Genomic DNA, 25,014 nt, shown 5'->3' with positions numbered 1-25,014 from the left:
TTTATAATATAGTCAGCACAGTTGTGAGACTGGAATGCTTTTTAAGTGGTATAACATGGATTTGGGTGTCTTTGAAATTTCTTGTCTGTGATCCGAACAAACCCCTGTGAGTAATAACTTGAGGGTATTATGATGCCATGTCCTATCCCTGGCCTGTAAAAGAAATCATTCTCTTGGATACATGACATGCAATGAGAGTTTTTGTAATACCAGCATTGGGAGACTAAATTAAGCCTAGCATTGACTTTAATTGGGAATCCTGGCCCTTAGGGTTTTCTTACTTCAGGATGGTTGCAAGGTAAGGAGGTATGTATGGGACAGTACAGGCTGATGACAGAGAAACTGCTTGGTCATGGTACTTCTTATCTTTGGTAAAAGCCTAAGCTTATTTAAGAAATTGTGCTGGGTGTATTGGATGATGATGAGAGAGAAGGAATGCTTTGGAGGGCAAAAAGAGAATAGAAAGAGTACTTCTGAGGACAAGCAGAGGAGAGAAAGAGTGCTCTCCAGTATGGAGAGTACAGAAGAAAAACATGGCAGATCAAACAGTTGCTTCCGTAAACACCTTCAAAATGTCAGTAAAGCAGTTTAAAAATGTGTAAGTCCATAAGGACTAAGAGAACAGGAGATAAGAGCAGATGAAAGATATCAATTAAATCTTAGTGGATGGAAAGTAAATGGAACCATTGTAATTAATTTAGCAGAAGAGAGACAACTGGAAATGAAGTTTCTACAGAGGGAGATAACCAAAAGAAACCACAGAACATGGCATGTCTTGGAACCAGAGGCACCCTGGTGCCATGGAAATGGAGGTGAAGGGAGGGGCTGAACCAGGAGGATTAGTGAATGTTTTTACATGAGAAGTAATTAGATCTAAGCTCCCTTTCACCTGCTCCAGCTGTCCAGCTTTCTCTTCCCTACTCTGGCAGGTGCCTGAAGGTTTATTCTGTCAAGAAATGGAACTAGAGCAAGTAGTAGGGGAACAATAGAAGGAATATAAGAAGATTAAGTTATAGTGGGATGGCAGCAGGCAGGAGAAGAGTGTCTGCATCTGTTGGAAGGTTGACCAGCTAACGCCTGGACCCGACAACTGAGCTGACGTGAGGAAATGCCTTCAGAAACCCACAGAGCAGCTCTGAACTGGTAAAGAAAACCAGTTTTGGGGAAAACAGGCAGCAGGGGCCCTTGAAGAACCCAATAAAGGGCTAAGAACCTTAAAGTTGAGTAGGAATAGAGAAAGAATTTCTAACTCATTACTATTGAAATGAGTATTCTTGCATCTAACCTCTGTAAGCATTCCTGGGTTTGGAAAGAATGAATGTTCACGTGCAGACAATTCACAAAAGAGGAACTACAAGTGCTGGGGACACAAATGGAAAAATGTTCAGATTCACACATAATTGAAGGAGATAATATACAAACAATGAGAGGTCAGTTTTAACTAAAAGTTAAGCAAAGAATGAAGAGTATAAGAGTACTTAATGCTGGCCAGGGTATGTTGAAATAGACCCGAGCATACTACTGGAGGGAATATAATGGACTATTATTTGAAGAAAGTGATTTGACAATAGGTATCAACAGCTTTGAATTTATTTTTTCCCTTTGGTCCATAAATTCTGGGATTCTTACCTAAGGAAATAACTGGAAATTGCAAATAAATATAAATGATAAAAGATGTTTAACATTCATTAATTTTCATAATTAAAACTTTAAACAAACTAAGTGTTCAACAAGAGCATCCAAGTAAATTATGTTACCTTGCTGCAATGAAATATTATTCAGCTATTAAATTCTATGTTTACAAAGAGTTTGTAAATTTGAAATATGGATGCAATCATTTTAAATAGCATAAACATTTGTTTATATTGTATGTTCTCAACAATGTTAAAAAAACACTTGAAGGAAAATGCCAAAATATAACAGTTGCTATGAGTGTTTGGATTATAGGTATTTTCCTTATTTTTAAAACTTCTTTATTGAATTTTTAGATATTCTAAATAAGTCTTTTTATTGAAAAATGTAGGAATGAGTGCCTTTGGAGAAGATCTGAAAAATAGCTATGTTTGTTATTAAATAACTTCAAACTCATCAGGGAACACATATATAATGAATTTGTAGAGGTGCAATACTTTAAAATCTGAATTTATGTTGGGGAATGAGTAAATGAAGTTTGGCAGGCAGAATAAGGTACCCTCCCACCCCCACCCCCCCCCCACCCCCCACCCCCCCCCCACCCCCGCCACCACAAAGATGTCCACATCCTAATCCCCAGAACCTGTGAACATGTGAGGTTACCTGGCAAGAGAGAGTTAAAGTTGCAGATGGAATCAAGGTTCCTAATCAGCTGACCTTCAGATAGGGGAATTATGCTGGTGATTTTTCTAGTGGGCACAAGGCAATCACAAGGGTCCTTGTAAGTGGTACAGGGAGGCAAAAGCAAAAATAAAAGAAATGGAAGGGTGGGAAGGATTTGGATTGACATGATTGGTTTGAAGATGGAGAAATGGGGCTACGAGCCAAAGAATGTGGGTGATCTGTAGTAAAAAAGGCAAGGAAGTAGATTCTTCCCTACAGCCTCCAGAAGGAACCAGCCCACTGGAGACCTTAATTTAAGCCCATTGAGAATCATTTTGGACTTTTGAACTCCAGAATTATAAGATACATTTGTATGGTTTTAAACCATTAAGTTTGCAATAATTTGTTACCATAACAACGGGAAACTCATACACCAACTATGATGCCATCACTGTGACAGAAGCCAAAGTCACTACAAAAATGACAAATATGTAGGCCAATACTTATATAACAATTTTACATATACAAAATGCTTTCAGCATGCATCAGTTCATTTGAAACTCACAGCAATCCTGTGAAGGAGAAAATACATTCTCTTCCTAATTTTTACAGGGAGGAAAACTAAGGCTTGGAGCAGCAAAACTGGTCTCAGGTTGCAGGGTAGCAGAGTTGGGATTCAGAGCCTGGCCTCTGACACCTAGTTTCACACCATAGTCTGTCTCTCACCATGTACCCAAACAAGGTGAAGCAAAGGAACCCTTTGTAAACTGTGGGCCTCTACCTCGACCAAGTCCAGCAGAGAAAAAGAATGCTGTGAATAGTTGGTGTTAAATTTATGAAGTTATTTTATTTTATTTTATTTTATTTTATTTTATTTTATTTTATATTATTTTATGAGAGAGAGCACGTGCAAGCCAGGGAGAGGGGCAGAGGGAGAGAGAGAGAGAAGATCTTAAGCAGGCTCCACACTCATTGTGGAACCCAATGTGGGGTCAATCCCACGGCCCTGGGATCATGACCTGAGCTAAAGTTAAGTCAGATGCTCAACAGACTGAACCACCCAGGTGTCCTGTGGGATTTAAAAAAAAAGATTTTATTTTATTATTATTTTTTAAAGTAATCTCTGCACCCAACATGGGGCTTGAATTCATGATCCTGGGATCAAGAGTCACATGCTCTAACAACTGAGCTAGCCAGGCACCTCTGTTTATTGGATTTGTTTTCTATACAATTTTTGAATAATAATAAAAAAAAAACCCTACAGTAATAGGTAAAATGTAATCATCTCAAGCCTATGGTCTAATTATTTTCTTCTTCTCCTCCAAAGAAGGGACTCTCTATTTACACATGAATATTTGGGAGAAATTCTCAGCTCCTGGGGAGGATGATCTAATCTATAGCTTGACTTACCTATCCTTCTCAGTGATGTCACTTTGCCCTTCTCTTAATCAAAGGTGCCCCCATCAGGTGATGGCAGAAGAAATAAAAGGTGAAATTCAAGCCCTTGGTGGTGGTTAATTTTATATGTCAACTTGACTGGGCCAAAGAGTACCCAGACATTTGATCAAACATTATACTGTGTGTGTCCGTGAAAGTGTTTCTAGATGAGATTAATATCTGAATTGGTAGATTCAGTAAAATAGATTGCTCTCGCTCACGTGGGCTGTTCTCATCCAATCAATTGAAGACCTGAATAGAACAGAGAGACTAAGAGGGAACTTTCTTTCACCTGCCTGACTACTGAGCTGAGACATTAGTCTTTTCTTGCCCTTAGGCTGGAACTTACAACTCTCTTGGCTCTCAGGCCTTTGGGATTAGACACAACCACACCACCAGCAACTCGGGATCTCCAGTTTGCTGACTGCAGGGCTTGGGACTTTTCAGCCTCTATAATTGTGTGAGCCAGTTCCTTATGAAAAGTTTCTCTCTCTCTCTCTTTGTCTCTCTCTCTCTCTCCTTTTCTGGCAATCCCTGACTAGTACACCTGGAAATAACTAAATTTTAGTAGAAAGTCTAACTGAGGAGACTAGGTGCAAACCTTGAATAAGCTAATTTGATTTTCTTAATCTCCTTTTGATTACTTCAGAAGTGGCTGTCCTCCCAACATTCAACAATTCAAGGATATGCACCAGGGATGGAGCTGCTGATGTTGTTTTGGAGAAGCAAGAACAGACAGTCAGTACTTCAGGGTTTGGTTCCATTCAGCAGGATTTAGCTAAAACCTCAACTAGAGATGTAGTCAGATCCCAAGATAGGGGGCTGGGCCTGAGACAAGGGCTTGGGCAAGGTGTCTGGATAGGGGGCCGCTCCGCTGGGTGACTGGGAATTAAGCCTGGAGTCTCTGTTGACCAGTGTTTTGATGCCTGTTTCCCACTCTTTGTTGTAATATTTTCTAATGGTGGTCTCAACAACCATCATGCTTACAAATTACCTTTTAATAAAGAGGTTGCAGAAGATTCACTTGAAGAAAACATGCTCTGGAGGAGAGGCTGCTCCCTCTGGTCTGCCTCCCGGCCTCTCCCTTGCCATTCCCCTTCCTTCAGTCTCTAGCTATAGAGTGTGAGCAGGCAAGGGGCAGAGAGAGACGGAGACACAGAATCCAAAGCAGCTTCAGGCTCTGAGTTGTCAGCACAGAGCCCAACGTGGGGCTGGAACCCTCCAACCATGCGGTCATGACCTGAGTCAAAGTTGGACACTCAACCAACTGAGCCACCCAGGTGCCCTGCTGGAAACAGGATTTAAAAGGCTGCCGTGAGGAGTGGGGTGGCTGGACGGAAGGATGAGGAACCAACGTGCGCTTAGCAGCCATGCTTGCCAAGAGCTTTCCGCGCTTTTTGATTTTTTTTTTTAAACATTTATTTATTTTTGAGACAGAGAGACAGAGCATGAACGGGGGAGGGGCAGAGAGAGAGGGAGACACAGAATCGGAAGCAGGATCCAGCCTCTGAGCCATCAGCCCAGAGCCCCACGCGGGGCTCCAACTCACGGACCTCGAGATCATGACCTGAGCTGAAGTCGGAGGCTCAACCTACTGAGCCACCCAGGCGCCCCATCCGCGTTTTGATTTTTAAAATCTTCACAGGACTTGCACAAGGCAATGGATATTATTATTTTATTTTACAGACGATAAAAAGGAATCTCAGAGGGGCTGGGTGTGCTAGGGTGCTTTGGTGCCGGGGTTCGTTCTGCATTATTCTCCATCAGGTGCAGTTCTGGAGGAGATGCTTAAAAAACAAAAATGAAAAGAAAACAAAACATGTTGCAGACGTTTAAGGCACTATTGCCTTCTTCCTTTGAATTCTGTGTTTCCCGAGAGGCAGGCTCCTACTTTTCTGGCCATAGGAGGTGATATGTTGAACTTCTTTCCTGGTATGTGGCAGAAGAGTGTTTTTCCTGATGCTTTGAGATAGAAAAAAAGCTTTGACCACACTCTGGAAAGGTGTATTTCTAGATGCACTGGAAGGTTTTAGTAGGAAAAAAAAAAAAAAAAAAAAAAAACCCAAAAACCCCAAACCCTAACATTTCCATTTTACACAGTGGAGGCATTTTTGTCTCTGCGTTATTACGAGGTATGAGAAATAAGATAAACATACTATCTACACTTTCCTCACGGAGGGGAGGGAGCACTTTGTATAAACTTTATATAGTCTTATCTTGTGCAACACTCAGCAAATAATCTTAAATCATAAAGGTGGCTTTGTTGTTCTCTCACTGTGCCCTGCTGCCCCCTATCGGGTCTGCGGATGATCTGTGGAGGGTGTTCTCATAGGTGCCGGTGCTGGGGCTCGCTGCCAGTGGTAGCAGGTGTAAGTGACGTGGGGGGGTGGGGGGGCGGGGGGCGGGAAGGGGGCGTCTGTGCTGGCTGTATGTCATCTAAGACTGTCTGCTCTGAATTGATGAACCCTCAGCGAAGGCAGATGTGCGGGCTTTTTCAAGACCTTTCTAAAGAGGAAAAACAAAGCCTTCTATTGATTATGGTAAAGTCAAAATTTGTTTCACCTGGAGACAGTGGTGTCTATTGCGCTTGTAACGAACGTGATCCTATAACCCGGTGGTTCTTTAAACTTTCTTAGATTCCATATTCCTCCCAAAAGCTGATGAAAGTGATAGAAGTCTTACCCTAGGGGGAAAAAAAGTACATATGTACATCCAAACAAAATTTTGTATACTTTCAAGGGCTTCATGAAGCCCCAGGGGTATGACCCAACCTACTCCCTCCCTGGGGTGTATTTATTCTAGTTTTATTTATGAGAACACAGTACTTATGAGCTTGTGGTCAAACATATAGAACACTGTATTTATTCTGGCATTCATAAAAGTGAAATCTACCTGGGATACTCCTTATCAGTTTACCAAAAATTTCTCTAATTAAGAATAATCATTGGTTATCTTAATCAACAGCTGAGGCTTAGCTCTTTAGTCTTCCCAAGTGCATTTTACTATTTGCATTGACAGCATATTTCTACTTTTGGCTCAGTGGATGGGGACTGGGGGAAGAAGGGGAAAGGAGGAGTTTTGTATTAGCGTCACCTGCAGGGATTTTCCAATCATGCGGTCTCCTGTTCCTCTTCCCGAGACGAGACGGGACTCAGAGTTGCAGACCAACCAGCTGTCTTTGAGATGCCTCGTGGGAACGCGAAGGCTTTTCACCAGAAGGTACAAACTCTAGGACGGTCTGTGCTGCTTATTACAATTTTGTGTCCACAGAGAGGGTGGACGGTTCAGAGAAGTCACAGAATCAGAGAATGTTAGGATTGGGAGAAGCAATGTAAACATTTTGATGGTGACTGGTAGCAAGGAACACACTGTCCATCTTCATTCTTCATTTTTTTTTTAAGGTGGTGTCATTTTTACTCAACAGTCTCGTTAACAAAAATTATCGGGATGTGTGTCGCGGCAGAATTAGGAAGGACTCCCACTCCTGCCTCCATCCCCACCCTGACTTCTGTGTGAGCCGGCAGCCTCTTCCAGTGTCCTTGTGGCTCAGATGAAGGGAGTGGTGAGGCTGTGTGCCGGAGGCCTGGCTGAAGAGTGGGGTGTCTGGGCTTGGCTAGTGCCGTCCACGCAGAGCACCCCCACTCAGGGCTCTGGAGGGGGGTGCCCTGGATGGCTGAGTCGGTTGACCATCCCACTCTTGATTTTGCCTGGGGTCATGATCCTGGGGTTGTGATATCAAGCCCTGTATTGGGGTCTGTGCTGAGCGTGGGGCCTGCTTAAGATTCTCTCTTTCTCACTCCCCCTCTCCCCACCCCCCCTCTGTCTTTCCCTCTCTCCCATTCATGCTCTTTCTCTCTTTTCAAAAAAAAAAAGGTGTGGCTTTTTGTTTTTTGTTCTTTTTTTTTTTTTTTTTTTTTAATTTAAACAGGGATCCTAGTATCAAGCATCTTCCCTGCCCTGCTGTTGAGGTCCTCAACAGGACAAGCTGTCCTGGAAACTTCTTCCACCCAGCCAGCCGGGAAGGTAGTGAATGCATATATACATATCATGGAAGTGTGTACAAGAACACAATGGATTGCTTTCTCATTTTTCTGTCCTACTCTATTCCAGTGCTACCCCGGTTCCAAGCCACTGAATTAATGGGTTATGACCATAATTTGAAAAAAAAAAAAATCCTGCAGACGAACTCAGTATCCAAACTAAATTCTTGCAATTGTCTGATGACATGTCTCAGGGCTGCCTGTGGTGGGGGTGGGGGTGAGGGGTGCAAAGAAAAGGATAAGGGGGAGAAATAGTGGGCTTAACTCCTGGTACTCCCCATCCCCCACCCCCTATCAGAGGAGCTGCATTGGGATTTTTTTTTAATGTATAAAGATTCTGTGTCATATTTTATTTTAAAAACCTTGAAAACCACTAACTTAGCCTATTTTGCAGATGAGAAATTTAAATTTGGTATTAGGCAATTTATTCAAGTTGGGCCGGTGGTTACAGACAGAGGACTACTCTGATTATTTTCTTATTTCATCATTCTTTTGTTTTCAATTTTAAATAATGTGTATGTGTAGTCAGTAAAATGCCAGAAGATTTAGAAGTAATTATGAAGAAAATCAAGAATCTCCCACCCATACTTTATCCCACTCCTCTGCCTGCTTCTGATTTTAGACTTTCATAGCCGTCCCATAATTCAGAATATCATGTTTGTCTCTCTACTCCTTAATTTATCACTTAGACAACCCTGTTGACTCCCCACTATGCAGGGTAAAGGCTTAGCTCGCTTTTACTTTCACCTTCTCTTTCCCTCTTCCCCTGTGTTTTCTAGTTATATTATTTTTAGTTCTGTAATTGATTACCTGTGTTATTTTAAGTAAATATGTAGCCCTGTATTTCTGATCATACCCTCGTCTTCTCACCCCCTATTCTATTGCTTTTTCTATTACACCACTTCCAACACCTCTAAAAACAACACCAATGCTGAGAAATTTTAGTTGACAGTAAGATGAATTAGAGTGTGATATGGCTTCTTCCAGAAGCTAGAGAAACTTTAGACTGTATTATTAGAGATATAAAGTCAATAAACATGAGGTTTGAAATAGGTAGATCACAAGAGAATTTCCATAACACAAACACACAATTACTGTCTGGTCCCTAGGAATAGAAACCAAATATTCTATGTATTTCTATTTTCTGTTTCACTTAGCCCTGTATCTTCTGTTCAGCACCAGAGGGTAGAAACTAAACTGGTGAATGAAAAATTTTGACATGCCAGATACAGCCTCAAAATAAGAAACAGATTTCTAGTAAACAGTCCTCCATATATGGAGGTAGTAAGTTCCCCATCACTGTGAGTGTCCAAGCATGGAATAGATAATCAGATGTTAAGGTTTTGCAGAAGGATAAATGGCCTCTAAGCTATTTTCAATGTTGAGATTTTGTGCTTTGGTGAAATCAATGATCTGTCTCACAAGGGGAGTGTTGTTAGATCATGCGTTCTCAGTGGGGGCAATATCGCCCCCAATAGGACAAATACTGTTTTTGGGGAATGTATGGGAAAAAATCTCAGATATAACAGTAATTTGTGGCCCTCCAAAAAGCCACATTATATAAACAGATACACAATATATCTGTGGTATTGAAGGTTTATGGCAGGCGGGTTTAGGGAGAGAAAGACTGCAAAGGTTTGAGGGTGAGACAATGCTCAGAGCTGAAAAATATTGAAAAATAGGTTAAGAAACATGGTGCTAGAGTCACCGTTACATTTGTTAAGTCCCTGTATTGGTTATATCCCCTCCCTTGGGAGGTCTTCTCTGAACCTCTTGCCTGTTATTTCTGTGTGGAATGAGTAGCTCTCCTGGTCTCACCGCCCATTTGTTCTACTGGTTGTCTTGAGAGAGGCAGTTTGGGGAGAAATGGTTAGTAGAATTGGATTTGCACCTGTTTGTGACACTGACTGATTGACCACTGATGAATTATGCAATTTCACCAAGTGCAAGTTTCCTCCTCTTAAATGATAATGATAGCTCCTTCCACATAGGGTTGCTGGAATGTTTACACTCTTAAGTACTCACAGTGTGGTTCTAGAAACCTTGGCACAGGCTCACGTGGAAGCTTGTTAGCAATGCAGCATCTCAGGCCCCATCCCAGACTGACTGCATCAGAATCTGTATTTTAACAAAGTTCCCAGATGATTTGCAGGTATGTTAAAATCTGAGGATTAGATTAAATGAAATAATGCTTGTAAGGAGCTTATCACAGTCCCAGATGTTGGGTATTATTGCTATTAATCTCTTTCTCCCACACCACCCTGTCAGTGCCGTGTTAGGACTTTGTCCTGTTCATTGTTATGTCCCTAGCACCCAAAGCAGTGCCTGGCAGATGGCAGCCACTCAAATGTATGTATTGATTAAAAGTCTGCTTGATGAGGAGCAGAGAATGGAGAGAAGAAGACCATGCTTGCTTTCTGAATGTAGCGAGAGATAGCTTTGCCACTCAGTCCAATTATGTGACGCACAGCTCCTTCCCCTCAATCTGTAAATGAGGACCTTCTCCGCGGGGGTGGGGGTGGGGTGGGGGCTTGCTTCTGTTTTGTTTGGAGGGCATGCACATTTAATTAAGAAACTTTTATGGAGTGCCTTCTTTGTGTGCATCTTGTGTTGAAGAAAACAAATACGAGTAAGACACATCCCACCCTCTGCCACTGTGTGTGTTTGTGTGTGTGTGTTCTATCACAAATCTCTTGCAACACACTCATTTCAACCTTATCTTGGCTTAAAAAGATAAGGAGCGAACCAAAACATATGGGGTTTGTTGGCACACTGGGGCTGAGTTATGAATACTGTCACAGACACGGGAACCAAAAGATTCAGACAAGAAAAACAAGCTTTAATAAAAGGTTCCAGAATTTAGACACCTTTTTCTCCTCCTGCCCTCCACCTGCCCTCCATGAACCCCTCCTCCTCCAAAACAAGCTTTCCTGCTGCAAATAGCCTTCAAGTTTTGGAAACCATCTCCTCAAAATTACATTCTTTTTTTTTTTTTTTTTTTTTTTTTGTCAGTAAGGATGATCGAACACATTTGCTTCTTTTGTATTTGCTTTTGCAGGTACTTCTTTCTTAGACTAGGCAAGCCATCTGTTGACAAGCTATCCTTAGTCCTCCATGCAAACCGTTCACCTCCTTAGCTACAATGCCCTCTGGAGTGGGAGAAAATAGGCTTTCTTACCCTCCCTCTCACTCTCTGTTTGAAGTCTTGCATTACTGGAAATCATCCAACATTTTTTTTGTACAAAAGAAATTTCTCTCTTGACTAAACTATTTGAGGTGATTTTTTTTTCTCCTGAGGTATATAGTTATATCAAAGTTTTACTCATTGTTAATTATACTTTATTCCCTTTCTGGGGGCATTTAGATATCACTGGGAGGTTCTGGAGGGGCTGGGTCAACTGTTGGGGTGGAACATGGGGACGGATATCCCAATGCCCCTGGTAAGGACCATGATAATTCAGGGCACCAGCCTTCCCTCTGAATTAGCAAGATTAACTACGTGGTCCTGCAGCCCTTTTCATCTGGGAAGCTAAGGGCTTTCCGCATATGAGGGCAATTAATGCTGAGCGGCAAGTATTATGAATGTTTACTTTACTCTTTGTAGTTGAAGACAGCACAGAAGATGGTGTTACTGCCCCAGGTGTGCATTGTAGCGTAGAGCTCCTGGGGGGCCCTGTAACCTTGCCTCTCAGTCTGGCTTCTGTATGGTGGAGAGATGTGGAATTTGGAATCTGTTCCAGTTTATGATTGGAATCTCCACCTGGATGTCCCACAAGCCCCCAGTTTCAACAAGTGGCCCTGGAACTCCCATTTGTCCTCTGCGTTCACTCTCTTGGTTGCTGGCATTGCCATCGTCTGCAGCAGTCATCTGGATCTTCAGCCTCTAGCACAGTACCTGGCATATGGAAGATGCTACTAAATGTTACAGAATACACGAACAACTTCTCTCCTCCTCCATCTCTCTCAGCCCCCACAAACAAGCAAACGTGTATCAGTTTGCCTAAAAAATATTTACTGAGCACTTACGTGCGAGGTACTGTACTAAACCCTGGGGGATACGGCAATTAACAAAAGCAGACAAAAATCCCTGTCCTTGTGTAGTTTACATTCTAGCAAGAGGGGACCGGTAATAAACCAAATAAATGATGTATTTCAATGGTGATAAGTGCTGTGGAGAAAAATTAAGTAGGTAAAGGGATAAAGATGGGTTGGGAGGCAGTTGTTCAACTTTAAATAGGGAGGTCAGGAAAGGCTTCACTGAGAAAATTACATTTGACTAGACATTTGACCCAGGGGAGGTAAGGAAGTAGGTATCATGCAGATATTGGGTTGGTTGGGGGCAGGGGGATAAAAATGCTTGGGAGCAAGAACAGCAAGTGTAAAAGGCTCTGAGGTGGGAGCCTGCTTATCACGTTCAAGAAGTCGAAAGGGGATTGGTGTGGTGGGAGTGGCGTGAACAAGGGAAGGAGAAGGGGATGAGGTCAGAGAAGGAAGGGTTTGGGCAAACTGTTGGGAACATAGGCAATTTTGTGTGCTTGGAAATGGAAAGTCATTGGAAGATTTTGAATGGAGTGACCTGATCTGATTTGTGTGTGAAACAGGATCACTCTATGGTTTTGAGAGTCAAGTGGGGTGTGCGTGTAGTGGGGGATTATGGCAGGAGCAGAGAGACAAGTGGGGAGGCTTTTGAAAGACATGGCAGTTGCTCAGGTAGAATGGCAGCAGTTGAGATGGTAAGAAGTGGAGATGTTCTGGACTTATTTTTGAAGGTACAGTCAACGAGAGAGGCTGACAGATTGAATGTGGGATGTGAGACTCCTTCTCTGGGGGAGTCAGGGATAACTCCAAAGTTTTTGGCCTGAGCAGGTGGAAAGGTGGAGCTGCCATCAAGTTGGATGAGGAAGACTGCAGAAAGAGTGCTTTAAAAGGGCAGATCAAGAATTCTGTTTTGAACAAGTTAAGTGAGTGATACCCTTTAGACATCCAGTAAAGAATACGAAGAGCTGTTGGATGGACACAGAGAGCTGGACTGGAGATTTAAATCAGACAAAGCGTGTAGTGTGTACGCAAAGCCATGAGACAAAATGAGCTCATCTGAGGAGTTGTAAGAAAGTCCAGAGGCCCAAAGAGCTGAGCCCTGGGCCCCAATATTAAGTGCTGAGGAGATCAGAAACCAGCAGAGGAGACTTAGAAGAGAAGCCAGTGAAATAGGAGAAAAACCAAGACAGTGTGATCTCCTGAAAGCCAAATGAACAAAACATTTCAAGGAGGAGAGAGCGATCGATTGTGTCAGATGATGCTGTTAGGCTGAGGAAGATGAGGACAGACATTGTTCATAGGGCAGAGCAACAAGGAGGTCACTAGTGATCCTACAAGAGCAGCTTCTATGGCGTGATAGAGTCAGTTCAAGAGCAAATAGCAGGGACAAGGTGCAATGGCGAGTATAGACAACTTCTCTTCCCTTCCTCTATCAGAGTCTTGCTCAGCTCTTATCCAGTCAATTGCGGGAGATTCCCTGCCTCAAGTCTTGATAAAAGCATGGCACTCAGGCCCTTCACAGTTTGGCTTCAACAAACTTTCATAGCCTCAGCTCCTGATCATTCCTTTGCTTCACCCTATTCCCAAATCAAATCCTTTCCCCTAGTGCCAAGCATTCTCTCAAGTTTCTAGAATATCATACATGCTGTTTATCTGGAAAAAAAAAATCCAAATCTCAGCCGCCTCAGTACAGTGAACTCGTGGTCATCCTTCAAGATACAGTAAAATGTTTCCTCGGATGAGTCTTTCCTGCCTCACCTCGTTGACCGAGCAAATTCCTGTCTTTTTTGTTCTTGCACCACCTCCTGTGCGATTATACTTTTTCACGTATCACACACCATCATGCCGCAACTTGACCACAACATAGTCACTGAAAGTCTAACAGACTGATCAGGAGAGCTAGTATTTATTGAATGCTTACCATATGTGTTGTGGATCACGCTTTGTGTTCTTTAAATAGCCCTATGAAGTAGTTACAACAATTATTGCTTATAACACTGAGTCTTAGAGAGGTCAAGCAACTTGACCATGGCCACACTGACAAGTTTGAAATTCAAGATTCAAATCTTGGTCCGCTTGATTTCAAAGACCATGCTAAAATTAGCTTTTTAATTAAAAAACCTTTTAGCCAATTAATTTTGTTTCCTTTTCAATACCTTTATTTGTAAAGGTATTAAAAATACTGAAGGAATCAAAATAGTGTCCCTAAATCCAGCAACAATTTTCATTTTTTAAAACTAAAGTTTGGGGCCTATTCATACTATCTTCCCTCTTCTTCCATTTATACCTTCCTGCAACAATGTCTGGATTTTCGTCCTTAATAAGATTCTATAAACATAGTAACTTAGATAACCCTACTTCATTGATAAGTGTGCATTTAAGCCTTATCAACATAATAGGGAGTACCACAAATCAACATAATTTTGAAGTCTATACAAATATGGACAAAATATGAAACACTAACATTTCATTTTATAAAGTAAAACCAACTTCTAAATGAAATAGTAAAATGCTGCTCTTGAGACAAATATTAAAATTTCTGTGGCTTGTCTGTACTGTTGTTCAAAACTTAAGAATTTATGAGATGAAGCTGGCACTCTAGACTGGCCTTGCCCAATAGAACTTTCTGGGGTGATAAAGATGTCCTATAAGTCAACATTGGCCAGCGTGGTAGCCACAGGCCATAGGTGGCTATTGACCACTTGAAATTTGGCTGGTACCACTAAGGAACTGGTTTTTATTTCAATCAATGTAAATTCAAATGACTCCACATGGCTTATAGGTACCATAATTGGTAGTACAGCTCAAGAACACCAAGCAACTCTAGATAACTTAGGTGAATACTACCAATGATGAGAAAGTTATGAGAGGTTTTTGTTTTTAATTTTTAAATGTTTATTTTGAGAGAGAGAGCATGCATGTGCGAGAGCAGGGGAGGGGCAGAGAGAGCTGGGGACAGAAGATCCGAAGCAGGTTCCATGTTGACAGCAGAGAGCCCAGTGTGGGCTCCAACCCATGAACCATGAAATCATGACCTGAGCTGAAGTAGGATGCTTAACTGACTGAGCCACCCAGGTGTCCCTATGAGAGGTTTTTTTATTCTCTTATTTTACCTGTAAGAGGAATCACGACCCCAAATTCATATTTTGTGGAATGTAAGATACCACCAATTTCAAGTTGCATTATTTTATGTACTAGTAAGAAAAAAATGCTGTCAGTTATAATTGTAAGTCACCATTGATTGTTGGACACATTCTATTTCAGAGATTTTAAAATGGAGGCAATTATAGAATCAATGAAAAATATTAACTTAGGTATTTTGGTAATTTCTAGGAAATTTCCTGGATGATTTCAAAATGTCACTTTTTTTTCCTATTAACCTCTAGTATGATTTAGGTCACTATTCTAGAGAGTTAATGTTGCAGGAATTTTTACCTCAATACCCAGGGTTTGTTCTCACCACTTCAAAGAATGAAGAGGTGGACACAAAATGAGCAGGAGGCAAAAGTTTAATTAGAGTATAAGATCAGAAAGTAAGAATAGTAGGAAAGCTCTCTTTACAGAGAAGGGACATTCGAAAGTGAGTGCCTTCGGACTGTAGGGAAGGGTCCTTGTTTTATAAGGTTCTGGTCAGCAACCCCTTCTGTTCCCCCTCGTTCCTTCTCAGGTCCTACCCTTACTGGCTGGATAACTCTAGGTGCTGGGTTGTCCATTCCTAATTGGCTGGACTCCATTGTGTGAGGAGTCAGACTGGTCATACTGTCCCCCTTATAAGTTTTATGGTTTACTTTTTTTAGTTAGGTATTTTGATTGTCAAATTACTGAGGGGAACCTGAGGGGGAGTAGGTGGGGTCTATCACATTCTCAAGAGGGACCTTCACTGGGTGTTGTATGGAAACCAATTTGACAATAAATTATATTTTTTAAAAAAAAGAGGGACCTTACACCCGAGGGGGTTTGCTGTGGTCAGAGGTTCCCAGCATTGTTCCAATATATGTGTTTTTCCCCACCCAGGGACCTCAGGTCCTAATCTTTCCCTCTCTACCTATTGAATCCTATCTTTTCCTATCATATTAAGACTGAGCAGTATCATTTCCAGTTTAACTTAATTTTTAAAAATGTTTATTTAATGTTTATTTTTGAGAGAGACAGAACGTGAGTGGGGGAGGGGCAGAGAGAGAGGGAGACACAGAATCTGAAGCAGGCTCCAGGCTCCAAGCTGTCAGCACACAGCCCGACAAGGGTCTCGAACTCAGACTCTGATATCATGACCTGAGCAGAAGTCAGACGCTTAACTGACTGAGCCACCCAGGCGCCCCTAACTTAATTTTTAAGGTCAAATATCTGGCTGTAAGAATTAAAATGACAACCAAAAATATTAACAGGTTGTTTCTAAAATGATCAGGAAATGACACATGTATATTAATATGATGGGCGGGGCTTGGTGTGTTGGCACCTATTATTTTTTCATTTATTTCTCCCCAAAGCTGTTCTGTTTACTTTTGCTGTTCCTTTTGTTCAGACCATCTCACTCCTTGTCTAAGTGCTGGAGTGTGTGGTTGGTTAATATAGAATGCAGGTGGCTCAAAAAGGAAGTGATTATGTATTCTTTTCCTTGTGACATGGTGATATCTGTCATTCATTATCATTACAGTTTTCTAAGGCTTCCTCTTTTCACTCAAGGCAGTTCCAGTGGAATTCTTACATTTGTCTAACCTTCTTCTCTGACTGTTAGTATGGTCCTCTGTGCTTCCACCTTCAGTTGTTGAGACCTCTTAAAAACCCAGGCACAAATCTGGCTTCTGTAACTGGAACCATCTCCAGCTTTGAAGTGATTTAAACCCAAATGGCATGTCTTTTAATATTTAGAGCATTAAGTCCTAATCCATCCTCTTTAATGCTTTCACTGTATTTCTTTTTTTTTTTTAACGTTTTTTATTTATTTTTGGGACAGAGAGAGACAGAGCATGAACGGGGGAGGGGCAGAGAGAGAGGGAGACACAGAATCGGAAACAGGCTCCAGGCTCCGAGCCATCAGCCCAGAGCCTGACGCGGGGCTCGAACTCACAGACCGCGAGATCGTGAGATCGTGACCTGGCTGAAGTCGGTCGCTCAACCGACTGCGCCACCCAGGCGCCCCTTTCACTGTATTTCTTAAGATGCAAAGAAAATGCCCCATCCTTTCCCCAGCTGCAACAAATTAATAAGTAATTTCAATCAAATAAAATCATTTTGGTCCTGAAATCCACTCCACATTCTCCAGTGCCTTGGATTTTAATACAATTGTTAAAATGTGTGTGAGGTTAAAAAAAAAAATCAAGAGTTTTTGAAATCAAGATGAACCATGACATATTTCGGTGGCATTTTTAAACTCCTGGTCAACAAAACGATTCTTTCATCTAATAAAACAGTAAGTTTTAAAGCAACATGATGTTGGAGAAAGAGTACTTAAATCTAAGAATAGGGTGCATTGATAGAAAGGTGCCACCGATTGGGCAAAATTAGAAACACTCTGAATATGAGTCACAGCGCTTTTAAAAGCCTAATTTGAAGAAGGGAAACAAGGCAAAACAAAACAACAGTGAGAGCTTGGAATCCTTTATTCTAAAGGCAAAGAGCCAGTGTTCAACCACTCCTGCAGAAGGAGTGGGTGAGATGGAAACAAAGCCAAGTCTGTAATACCTCTCCATACTCACACCCACATTTATTTATAAAAAAAAAAAAAAAGTTAAGTGCTGTTAATAGTATCAGTTGTCATCATTACCCTGCACCTGACTAGCAGTCTTGAAATCCTCAGTGGTGCTGGTTCCTGTAAACGATGTTAGCGATCCGCAGGCAGCCTATTTTACTCCCTTAGAGAGCGAGTGGATACCTGGCATATGCTAAGTAACCCCCTGTTTTATTCCATAATTAACAGAACCACAGTAAATATCATTTCTGAGTACTTCAGGAAGAGAGACAATTTTGAGGCAATTTCCCCCCTCTGTACCTTACGGTTTTCTTTCAGGAAAGCAGTGCAGCATTCTATCTTGCCTTTTCTTTCTAACGTGGTAAGTGCTAATTACACCCCTTGGGTACACCTTGGCTGCCGTGTTAAACACATCTAGAGTTGTTTTCTTATTACCATGAAAAAAAAAATTTGACATGAAAGACTACCTGTGGAGGCTCTGAGGGACATCAGAATAAACCTCCATAATTTACAGGCTAAGCAATTCAAGGATGCTGAAAGATGAGGTTGTCCTGAGAAAGAGGTACAGTAAAGTCCCTATTGTGTGAGTTTGTTTAAATGAGGAGATGAAATCAATATGATGTAAAGAAAAGTGCCCCTGGAAGTGTGTGTGTGTGTATGTGTGTGTGTGTGTGTGTGTGTGTGTGTGTGTGTAGGGAAGGTGGGGCCCCATGCTTTCCTAATCCACACTTCTTCAGCTTGTTTAACGCTTAATGTATATTCCACTGGGTTATTACTTCTGAAGTGGGTTAGATTTTCAGTGCACACACTCAGGTGTATAGAAATAAGCTGTTCATTGTTGTTCTAGAACCCAACTAAAGTTTAATCTCAAAAACTGAGTGGCCTTTCGGTGTTGCTGTGGTGGCCCCCTAGGGTTACTTCATGTCAATACTGTCAGCCATCCCCTCAGGCACCCAGGCTGACAGACTTGTTCCCATGGAGCCTTGTAGTGGGTCCAAGCAGGTCACAGCTGCAGCTCCCCGGGCCCAGCTCCCCAGGCCAAGTGTGCACTGGTCTGGAGCACCTGAGGAACATTCTTGACTGATCTTAGCCACCTGTGCAGACCTTCCTTCTGCTGCCCTATCAGGCTGGCATAAGGAAATTCTGGGCTCCACCTGGGAAAGGAGTGCATGGAATCTCAGAGCCTATCGGCCTGGTGTCCTTCCCATGTGCCTCAGTACCTCCACCCCCAATACCTGGGCTCAGGCAAGTCGCAGAAGGTGGAGCGTGGCTGGATCCAAGGTTCAGGACCTCTCAGGAATAGAGCTGTTGGACTTCCCTACAGGCCCCCTTTCTGTTGGTGCTTCCCAATCCCACCTTACCCCTTAGATCATTATGCATTCTCCAAAGTCCTTTGTCTTATGCCCTGAGTTTACTCAGGGCTGAGGTTTATACAATTCAAAAAACAAAGCATCTGAAACCCAAAGGCTTGGGTTTTAGCTGAATCTTCTCATCTCTGAGGAAATAAATGCTGCTCACCAAATGTGAGAAAAACAGCAAGGGGTACCAGGAAATGAAATGGGCTGGGAATAGGAGGAACCACAGTAAAAATCCTGAAACATGGTCCCATGATATTTTCTTTAAAAAATCATATCCTTTTTCTCTATACAGGGTAGAATTCACTGAAGGAAAAACCCAGCATGCTATTGCCCTGACACATGTTTATTTCCGGGAGAGGAAATGCTCTCTTTGGGTTAGTAGTTCTGGGCAGGCTAACCTGCTTGCCTCTCTGCTCACAAACAGTAACTTCCCTTTTCTCAGAACACAATCACCAACCCCTTTGTTCAAATCTCTGCACGCATCGCATTCTCCATGGACTCTTTCTGGACTAAATTCACCTGGTTTCACAAACATCCTGGGAAGCCCTGTCTCCCTTGAACCACTTGCCCTCCCCTCCTGGGAACAAGTTTAATGGTGTGTGTCCCTTTGTACCCATGTGAGGAACAGTTGCTCTTTGGGGAATAGGCTAATAACAATGACAAGTGCATTATACCTTACAATGTATAGGCTCTTGTGCCTGGACAATGCTATCATAGGATAGTGGCCCCAAGAAGTTAAATATGATGCAGTCGGAGCTTTGAGGGGTGAACTGGGTCCTCATACTCAAGCACTCAGGCCTTCTAACATATGATCCTGTGATTTCCCTCCAACTTCACCTTCTATCAATCAAGGCTGATATTAACTTATTTTTTTTTTTATTAATTTTTTAATGTTCATTTTTGGTGAGAGAGAGAGAGAGAGCATGAGCAGAGGAGGGGCAGAGAGAAAGGGAGACACAGAATCTGAAGCAGGCTCCAGGTTCTGAGCTGTCAGCACAGGGCCCAATGTGGGGCTCAAACCCACAAACCGTGAGATAATGACCTGAGCTGAAGTCAGACGCTTAACTGACTGAGCCACCCAGGCACCCCCCTCAAGGCTGATATGAACTTATATGAGGTCATTCATTCATTCAACAAACATCTACTGAATGTTTTGTGTTGGGCTTGTATGAAGCATGGGGTAATAAATGGTGATCAAAATAGTTCCAGACTGAGCCTTCCACTTTGCCCATGGAGCTTATGGTCAGAAAGGAAAAAAGACATTTAAAAAAATAATCACATATACATATATTTAAAAATGTATACAAGCCTAGAAGAAAAATCATAGCTCTGGGAACATATATAACAAGTGGGTCTGATCTAGTTGGGGGTGGAGTGCATGGTGGGAACACAACATTGTGGGAATGCTGGGGAGAGGGTGGGAAAGATTTCCTGAGGAAGTGGTGTTTGCAATCAGCAGGCACTAGCTAAATGGAAAGGGGACAGGGTTAAGACTTCAGCATTTACAAAGACCCCAAGGCAGGAGTGAACCTGTCTTTGAAGGATGTGAGTGGGGCAGACAGGACAAAAGAGGTTTGTCTGTAGTTATGCAGGAGAGGAAGGTGGCTCAGAGCCCAGCAGGCTGTGGGGACTCTGCATGATAGACTTGGATTTTATTCTGAGTGCCATGAGAAGTCAATGAAGAGGTTTTAAAGGGGGGAGTGGCTTTATTTATTTATTTTTAATATTTTGTTTTTGAAAGAGAGAGCACATGCACAAGCAGGGGAGGGGAAGAGAGAGGATCCGAAGTGGGCTCTGGGAACCAGCAGCAGAGAGACCGATGTGGGACTCAAGCTCACCAACCATGAGATCATGACCTGAACCGAAGTCAGACACTTGACTGAGCCCTCCAGGTGCCCCGATTCTGTTAGTGTTTTAGAAAGACCTCTGGGTGCTGTGTAGAGACCAGGCTAAGCAGGGGCAGTGGTGGATGTGAGTGGTCATTCAGGAGGCCATGGCAGGAATCCAGGTGTGCTTGGATTCAAAAAGTAAAAAAAAATTTTGGAAGCTGCAAAGAGCTACTTTTATCATTGTGTGTGTATTTATCTGTCAAGGTCCTGGGTAGGAAAGAGACCACACAATAAAATGGAATAATCTGGACAGTGTCTAACAAAGGGACTACTTCCAAAGGTGCTTCAGGGACTGGGGAAACAAAGGGGGTACAGTACCTGAAGTGCTGTTTCCACCACTGGGACTGAATGGGGCACCTTGTGGAAACAGTCACTGCAACTCAGAGACGCCGCTGGACAGGAGAGTGGGCTTCAGTGGAGGGATATGGCCAACTCACATGACCAGCAGGGAGGGGTAAGAGGAATAAATACCCCAACCTGTCTGCCCTCCAGCATCTGGCGGTGCACTCCATTGGCGGACCCAACCAGTGGCAGGGGCCGGAGGGGACTGTGGATACCACCCAGGCAGAGCAGGCTCCTGGGGGCATGGAGCCAGGTAGAGAGTGGATCTCAGGGGCACACAAGTTGTGCAACACCACGTGGATTACGCATGTTTCCTCTCACCTCACACTCCATTCCTTGTTACCACCAATGAATGATAAATCCTTTGTAGATGGAGATGGTTTTCTTAACACATTACTACATCTGCTGCAATGTGATAGTGCTTACCATTTGTAACAGTAGGTGTTTCCTTTGCAAGTATATTAATATTTGGCTTAATAAAATCTTGTGATAATATCTTTTTCATAAAAACCACTGAACCACTGGCAGGGGTATAAAGAAGTCCCCCTGGGTTGGGAACTCATTTCCTTCATTTCTTAGATTTCTACTGGAGACTCTCTCACTAGAGCAACTCCCCAGGACTCTTGATCATCTCTCCTTGTGTAGAACGCGTGAACGACCCGATTGTTGGACAACAGCCTTAGGTCTGTAGTTCCCGAGTAGATAGAACATCTATTAAAAGGCTGTGAGCATCACAGATTTGGTTTCTTCCTCCTGTTTGCTCTGGAGCAGTGAAGGGCTGCAGAGCTGCATAAGTACATCTGCCTTTAGTCCCAAATTGTCCCTCAGGCTTGAGTCCCAACTGGGACAAAGAGCTTAAGTGAGCCTATTTGATTACACACCTCAGTCGTGTCCTTTGATACAGTCCTACTGGTAGTAAAGCTTACATTTCAATCTTGACTGATTCCTGAGTCTATCTTCTAAATTGGTTCCAAACCCGAGTTTGGGAAAGGAAGATTGTATTTATTGGATCCTCTAAAACCTCAGTGCTTGGCAGTACTTGCCAGGAAGAGAAAACAGCCCTGGAACAGATCCAGATTTCTTGCAGATAACAAGGAGAGAACCCTGCCCTCTCTGAGACTTCAGGCACTTAGAGACTGGAGGCATTATGAGGAGACAGGTAATGTCTGGGTTGTCAAATTTCTGCCCCTATAGTTTGGGAAAGTGTTGGGATCTTGGGCATATGAGTCAGACTAGTGTTTGAGTTTTGGCTCTGATATGTTCTAGCTATAGGTCTTTTGCAAATTATTTAAGCTCTTTGGGACCTTAATTATATCACTGGTAAAATGGAAATAATATTAGCTCTTAACTTTTGCTCTTAATTTTTATTATTGTCACAATTTAAGTAATTTTTATAAGACAGTCAAAAGCATTCTTTAAAAAGACCAAGAGGGCCCAAGAGTTTTCTCTCACTCTGCCTAAAGTGCAAGGCAAGAGGAAGTACTCTGCCACAGGGAAAGAATGTTCTGGAATACATTCCTAAGCCTTCTAGTACTTTCACCTCTGGTAATGAGATCTCTGACCACAAGGTCAAATAGTTGAAATATATCTCCTTTGTTAATAGAAGAGTTACTGAAGTTAATAGAGTCTCTGTTGTGCTATTCAATTTTTGTTATGTTATGCAAATAATAGCTTCTATGATTTCCACATGTATGTGTCTCAAATGGAACTTTGAACAGATTTTTCAAAATGTTTATTTATTTTTGAGAGAGAGAGTGAGAGAGAAAGCGAGCATGAGAGGAGGAGGAGCAGAGAGAGAGGGAGACAGAGGATCTATATAGCAGATCTCTACACTGTCAATACAGAGCCCAATGTCGGGCTGGCACTCACAAACTGTGAGATCATGACCCCAGCAGATGCCCAAAGCTTAACTAACTGGCTGAGCCACCCAGGCGCCCCTGAACAGATCTTTTAAACACTGCCTAATTTAGCTACGCTCTCAGTTATGTGTCTTGGTGTGTCTAGATCTGTGCCCATATCTGAATAACTGGGACTTGACTATACTGTAGGGTTTGATCTACATCTTTGGGAACCTAACCTTTCTGTAAAGTTTTACTTTACAAAAGTTCCTTTTACTAACCTTTGGTAGGAAGTTACTACCTTGTTTGTGAAATAATTAGAAAGTAGCTCTCAAGAACCAAAAGGAAGAAAGAGAGGGCAAAATCAGTTAGTTGTTTTATCAATTATAAGCAAGATTTCTTCTATTCAACAGACAATTGATTGTAATTTATAATCTATATGCTGATGGAGAAAAGGTCAGTGGATTTGTTTTTTACATTTTTAAAATTTGAGTATAGTTGACACACAGTGTTACTTACGTTAGCTTCGGGTGTACAACATAGTGATTCGATAACTCTCTACAGTATCACGTGCTCCCCACAAGTGCAGCTATCTTCTGTCACCATACAATATTATTGTATTCCCATTGACTATATTCTTCCCCACCCCCAGGTTTATTGAAAGATAACTGACATATAACACTGTGTCAGTTTGGGGTGTACCGCTGTGTTGATTTGATACACTTAGATATTGAAAAATGATTACCACTATAACATTAGCTAACACCTCCATCATGTTACATGATTACCATTTCTTTTTTGTGGTGGGAATGTTTAAGGTCTATTCTCATAGAAACTTTCAAGTATATAATACAGTATTATTAACTAAAATCACCATGTTGTATGCTATCTCCAGAATTTATTCATCTTACAAATGGAAGGTTGTATCCTTTGACCAACACCTTCCCATTTGCCCCACCCCCCTAGCCCCTGGAAACTTCTATTCCAGTCTTTTTCTATAAATTTGGGGTGGTTTTTTTTATTCCATATGTAAATGGTATCATATAGTATTTGTCTTTCTCTGATTTATTTTATTTAGCGAGTTTTGCAGATAAGTTCTCTCCATGTTGTCATAAATGGAGGGATTTCCTTCTTTCTCATGGCTGAATAATATTCCATTTTATATATGCAGCATATATTTATTATTTGTCACTTTAAAAATTATGCATTGTTGAATGTTTAAGTGGTTTTCGTAACTTAGCTAGTGTGAATAATGCTGCAGTGAATATGGGGTGCAGACATCTCTTCAAGATCCTAATTTCCTTTAGATATACACCTAGAAGTAGAATTGCTGGTTTGTATGGTAGTTCTATTTTTCATTTTTTGGAAGAGCTTCCATACTATTTTCCATAGTGACTACACAAATTTACATTCCCACCCAGAGTGCACAAGGGTTCCCTTTCTCTCCACATTCTTTTTTTTAACTAACTAATTTTCTCAAAATTTACATCCAAGTTAGTTAGCATGTAGTGCTATAATGATTTCCGGAGTAGAATCCAGTGATTCATCCCCTATATATAACACCCAGTGCTCATCCCAACAAGTGTCCTCCCTAATGCCTCATTGCCCATTTAGCCCATCCGCCTACCCAACATCCTACCAGCAGCCCTCAGTTTGTTCTCTGTATTTAAGAGTCTCTTATGGTTTGTCTCCCTCTCTGTTTTTATCTTATTTTTGTTTCCCTTCCCTTATGTTCATCTGTTTTGTTTCTTAAATTCATCATATGAATGAAATCATATGATAATTGTCTTTTCTTACTGACTTATTTTGCTTAGCACAATACATTCTAGTTCCACCCACCTTGTTGCAATTGGCAAGATTTCATTCTTTTTGATTGCCAAGTAATACTCCATTGTATATATACATACCACATCTTCTTTATCCATTCATCAGTCGATGGACATTTGGGCTCTTTCCATACTTTGGCTATTGTTGATAACGCTGCCATAAACATGGGGGGGGGTGCATGTGCCCCTTTGAAACAACACACCTGTTTCCCTTGGATAAATAATTAGTAGTAAAATTGCTGGGTTGTAGGGTAGTTCTATT

This window comes from Panthera onca, chromosome B4 (genome assembly GCF_046562875.1).
Source record: "Panthera onca isolate mPanOnc1 chromosome B4, mPanOnc1 haplotype 2, whole genome shotgun sequence".
NCBI lineage: Eukaryota > Metazoa > Chordata > Mammalia > Carnivora > Felidae > Panthera > Panthera onca.
The sequence above is the reverse complement of the archived record's forward strand: the minus strand, read 5'-3'. Positions refer to the sequence as shown.